The sequence below is a fragment of the Myotis brandtii genome, unplaced genomic scaffold, assembly GCF_000412655.1.
Source record: "Myotis brandtii unplaced genomic scaffold, ASM41265v1 scaffold782, whole genome shotgun sequence".
Lineage (NCBI taxonomy): Eukaryota > Metazoa > Chordata > Mammalia > Chiroptera > Vespertilionidae > Myotis > Myotis brandtii.
The window spans coordinates 1,033,769-1,039,784 of NW_005371138.1; the positions used below are offsets into that span (position 1 = coordinate 1,033,769).

At 37.2% G+C, this 6,016-nt stretch overlaps 1 protein-coding gene across 18 annotated transcripts in view; it reads right to left on the reverse strand.

Annotated features, from left to right (window-relative positions):
• Positions 1-6,016, reverse strand: part of SOX6 (SRY (sex determining region Y)-box 6) — a 384,360-nt gene that overhangs the window by 194,851 nt on the left and 183,493 nt on the right. The gene's annotated exons all lie outside the window — the stretch shown is intronic.

Sequence of the window (6,016 nt, forward strand, 5' to 3'; positions counted from 1 at the left end):
GCTGTGATGTCTCCACTTCACAAGCTCAGTCTATCATTTAGCAGTGGCCTTTTTTGATATGGCCTTCTTTTAAATGTCACAAAATAGGGCAGCAGAAAGTCAACAAAAAGTAAATAGGGTAAGCTGAAGAAACCAACAATCTATCAGGAGGTCCCCTGATAAAAGTTACTTTGTGGTAACTGCCTGAGAAAGGAACCCCTGTCCCAGTGTACCAGCAGCTAATTTGAGTTCTGAATCCAACAGCAGTTTTAAAAGCTCTCTACTCTAAAGGGCCCCAGTGCATCATAAAGATAAAGGATTTCAGTACAAAACCACCACAAAGACCTCTATTATCTTATCAGTCTTTGGTTACAACAGCTGAACCAATATGACTAAATTCTGAATGACTTTTTTCAAAACAGCAAAATACTGGAATTCCTTTGTTTTCTCATCAGTCAGCTATTGTCATTGCTCCCATATGCTACTGTCCATTTCTTAGTAAATAAAAAGTTTAATAAATGCAGCAATTGTGCTCTTAGGATTCACTTAGGGACCACACTACACAGGAAGTGTAGCTCATGAATTGTTGTGGTTTTGGGGGGTGTGTTGTGTGTGTGTTTTTTTTAAACTGAATGTATAAGAATTTCCTTCTTCAAATATAAACAACTCTCATTTAAAATGTCATTGATATCTTCTGTGTATAAACAAGACAAGGATACCCAGTAACTCCTTAAATTAACATCAAACTCTCCTGTCTATTCCAGGCACACTCACCTCTCCTTGAGCTTCCCCCCTTCTTCCTTGCTGCAAAAAGGAAGTCAATTCCTGGATCAACTGAGGTCTATTCATATTGCAGATCCCAAAAGAGCAAGAACAATCCACGGGATTCTGCCATCCAGGCGCCTAACCTCGCAGCTGGGGCTTTAGCCCATTGTGCTTTATTAGCCCATCGTTTTAGGATCCGGAAATGAAGGTATCCTGAAACATCTCCTCTTCAGTATAAGACAGGCTGCCTTTATATTGCTGTTCTCTATGGATGTTCATTAGTCAATGGCTATATCTCCATAATTTACACATAAAATGGTAATTTCTGGCCTTTTGGAAACAAGGAATTCTTTGGTCCTTTGGGAAGCACACAAAAATTATTTGTTTCAATATTGCCGCCCTGTATTACAGAATTGGCTCTTTTTCCAGAAGCTCCATCAGAATTAGGAGATATGAAAGGAAGAATTAAGAAAAATAGACCTTATTTAAGAAGGCATTGTCCTAAAAGATTTTATGATATCTTATTTAATCTTCCTCCTAAAGGTTGCATTGTTATTTTCATTTTGGAGATAAAATCTAAGCTATCGAGAAGTAAAGAAACTTGACCAAGTCAGAACATTTGATTGGATTTGGATTCAGGTTTTCTAATTCTTTTTTTTTTTTCTAAAAAGGTTCCAATACCAGGCCCCAGTGCATGCAAATCAATGTCTCCATCATTGTCAGATGACCAGCATAATCTGCTACCACAGACTCTAACCTGGTAGAGACCAGCTTCTCACTTTGAGTCCCAAAGCTAACTATGCAAATGTCCAACCTACCACATGGCTTATGGTGACAGGTCCTTCATCAGAAAATGAGCAAGTTCTTGATATAGCGTTGGCAGATCTCCCAAAAACAGATCATATGTGGAAGAGACTTTGGCTTTTTCCTTTTATGCCTTGTTTGTATTTTTCCCTGTCTAATACACTAAGGATACTTATTCAATGTATTTGCAACTCAATATGTTTTTGTTGTTCAGACACTAAAAAGGTATTCTAATTCTTAATCCAAGGGCATCTGGAGTCTGAGGAAGAGGTGTCTTCCCTCACCTCAGACGTGCAATACACAGCACGGAGTTTCTAAAAGTTAGGTACACTGCTCTCAGGCACCTAGAATTTTAATGTCACACAAGGCTTAGAAATTTGTAACTTCTCATAAGGCTTTGTTAACAAAATAAGAAGTTTAAAAGCTTGTCTAGGCAATCAATCAGACAACCAAAGAGGTGAGTAAACTGAACTTTGACATCTTAGGGATGTAAAACCCAATCTTGACATAAAGTGATACGCCTGGAGTTACTCAGGAAATTAGCACCCAGCCTGGCAGTCAAGGTCCTTTCTTATGACTATCCTCCAAGCCCTCTCTCTCCAAAGAGCATGTGGCCTCCTGGTTCTGAGACCAAATATGAAGATCATGCAGACCACGGCATTCCCAAATATTCCAGATCCAGTATTTACCATACCAATGAAAGGCTGAGAAATATACTCAAGTATTTGCACACATTAAGTGTGCTGCTGCTGTGGGATGCAGTGTCCCTGTCAGGTACTTGCCAAGAGAAAGTTACCAGGAGAAACCTAAGAAGTGTGCCTACCTAGCAAGGTCTGAGGAACACAACTAAGGCTTGGGACAGTGGTCTGTACAAACTATATACTTTGCTCACTTCTAGGGTGTATTTACACCTTGCCTAGTGTAAATATGGGAATCCCTGACCTAACCCAATGTGCTTCATTGTACAATAATTATAATTGCTAAAGCTTATATGGCAATTACTTTGTGCTAGGAAGAACTTTATATAAATACAGGGTTGGGCGAAAGAAGGTTTGCAGTTGTTTGTATGAAAAATAATACAATAATTAATGAATAATTTAAGAATAAAGTGTTTCATGTACTCAACAATTATAAACCTACATTTGCCCAGTCTGTGTGTGTGTGTGTGTGTGTGTGTACACACTAATTTATCCCTCACAACAATCCTGTGCAGTAAGTCATATTGTTAACCCCATTTTAAAGATGAAGCATAAAAAGGTCAAGCAATGTGCCCAAGTCCTAAGCTATTAAGTCATATTTTTTAGATTCAAAATAAGCAGTTTGGCCACAGATTCTGTCCTCTTAACCACTCTGATAAATTGAGAATGGGACTCCTAAATGATCCACATTCTCAAAACTAGTTTACCCAGCAGACTGTGTAACTGAAATCTCCTCATAATCTGTTCTTGTTTTGTTTTTAAATACAATATTTCCCAAAGTCCTTACTAAAATGAAAGTGTTCACCTAGGAAAATGTCGATGATGATACCCTTTGCTCTTTAACAGAGCTCAGCCCACTAGCACAAAGCCCTGTTGCCCTTCCAGTCTAAGTCACAAATATCTACCATTGTTTACTTCTTTTCTTTTTTCCATCACCATTTATCCTCTCTATGTAGTCATGTTTCATTACTAATTTCATCTCTCAGTTTCATGTTCATTCTCTTTCTCTCCCTCTGATCTTATTTCCTTCAAATTCTAAACTTCTGGTGCCAAGAACCCCCTACCTGGATTCCTATGTTTAACTCTACTGGATCTGCTATATGGACCTAGACCAGTGGTCGGCAAACTCATTAGTCAACAGAGCCAAATATCAACAGTACAATGATTGAAATTTCTTTTGAGAGCCAAATTTTTTAAACTTAAACTATATAGGTACGTACATTGTTATTAACTTAATTAGGGTACTCCTAAGGCTTAGAAAGAGCCACACTCAAGGGGCCAAAGAGCCACATGTGGCTCGCGAGCCACAGTTTGCCAACCACAGACCTAGACTATCAAATACTGGAATTGTTTCTTTCTCCAATAGACTGATTTGGCTGGTCTTTTGGATCTTACTGCTCTTTTTGGCTCCTCTATGAATCCCCCATTCCAAGTCTGGCAGCATGAAATGAATCCCTGCCCCTGATTGCATGATCAGCAGTCTAGATAGCCCGTAGATCAGCAATCTACAGGCCACCTTTTTCCTGAATTGTTTATTGGTATCAGGACATCCCAGTGGACCTGGCTGTTGCCAATGCTATGATTTTGATAGGAAGGTGTGCTAAAAACTTTAAGTTAAAACAAAACTGAAAAACAACTAAGAGAGATTATTTATATGTGTTTTTACATAAGCATAGATAGTTCACAGTTCCCCAAATTACAGTACTGAGTATCAGACCAGATAACAGGCCAGTAATACAGACTGCACCCATCACAAACTCAGATTATGAGCCTGTAAAGAGGAAATGGGGATTTCATATTTATTCTAAAAATTCTTTTTTTTACTGTTCTTTCATAGCTGAATAAAGCAGAATAAATAGCATATTCTTTCCACTTTCAGTTTTTACTTTTACAATGATTTCTGGGTACAATAGGTGGTATTATTATCATATAATAAAAACATATTATGTTTAGAAAGCTTTTTTGAAGGTTATCTAATGTTTCTCATATAAAATTCACAAATTTCAGGACACAAATATTAAGAAATGCCAAAGGAAAAAAAAAGAAAGACAATTAAAACATGGGTCCAGAAATGATCAAGGATCTCCCATCACACAATGATTTTGAACTTGTTAAAGTAGAACATGAACAAAATATTTTAAAAACATTTCTATGCTTTTTCTTCTAAAAACAAAATCAAGTCAATCATGTTTGTTAAGCCTATAAACAAAGCTTAGTTTATTCACAAATAGGATGTCCCATTCTCATTCTGGGACATTCTCTTACAAATGCATAGAAAAGGTTTTAAAACAGGATTACTTCAAACAATAATTACAGGTTACAAATGAAATTTTTAAAGAAGTTTATAAACTTTGTAACTTTAAAATATTCATGGTTTTATAATTGTTAGAAGAGTAAATTAAGGATTTTTAATTAAACTTTTTAACCTGAAGGCAAAAGCTGCATATGTGATTCAGAGGGAATAGGGGGATAATATAGTAATATTTGAGACTCAGGGAATAGAATGCCACCCACAATCAATGTGTTAGTACTGAGAAACAACCTCAGTGGTGCAGGACACTACGTTTTGAAGAGGCAAATGTCTGAAAAGGCAACTAGAAGATGATTACAATAGTTGCACTTAAGGGTGATACACAAAAAGACCTTTGCTTGTAAAAGATTGTAACAGTGGCCCTGGAAGAATTGTAAAGGCAGCAAGCTCTGCCAACAATAGATGTCAAGCACATCCTCCCTGCGGGACTCTCTTGACTCCCCACCCAAGTTTAAAGACTAGGTTGAATTAGATAAGAATCTTAGTGCTACTCATAAATCTATAGAGAAGATTGGTGGAGAGAAAGAGCAAATGATGGGCCACCATGGGTCCTTCTTACCTGACTATTAACTTTTTAAGGGCAGGGTCTATGTCACATGCATCTCTATGACAAAGCACAGACATAACTACAGTGCCTACCACTTACTTTGTGCTCAGTAAAGTTGAAGTGAACTAATAAACAAATTAAAAGTGAACTAATAAGTCAGTAGTTCCCAGAATAGTTGGAGATAGGCAACCATAGCAATTAACAAACCATATGGAATTGCTCTGGACTTTAGCAGTATTTGAGCCATATCTGAGTTGCCTCCAGTTTTGTAATCATTATAACAAACTGAACTTACTGGCCATTTTCACAGCTGTGTAAGCAGAATATCAAATCCAATAAAAAGATATAGATAAATAATACAATTTGAACAATGAAAGAAATGTAGATTCAGATTCAATAAACATTTTTTGAACACATTTGATAGTTACTTTCTATGTGCTAGGGTTAGTACTTAGCATTTTTATCTGTTTCAACACACTTGGGAAAATGAGGTTGAAAAGGTTAAAAATATGTTTCAGATAACATAGCTTATAATCAATATAGCCATGATTCTAAGACAGATGGTCTGATTATCAAGCCTAGACTCCAGTAAACCACAAATGTTTGGGGATTGGGGGTGTTGGGTAGGGATTACAACTACTTTATGACAATGACTTCATACATAGTCTTCATGAAGTCCTTCTGTATTTTTTAAGAGTTAAACACCTTGTTGGTAGATATGGTGGTATTAAAAGGCAAACTAATGTACATTTAGGACAATTAAGAGTAGCCCAGCCAGAGTGGCTCAGTGGTTGAGCATCAACCTATGACCTGGAGGTCATGGTTCAATTCCTGGTCAGGGCACATGCCTGGGTTTTAGACTCAATCCCCAGTGTGGGGCATGCAGGAGGCAGCTGATCAATGATTCTCTCT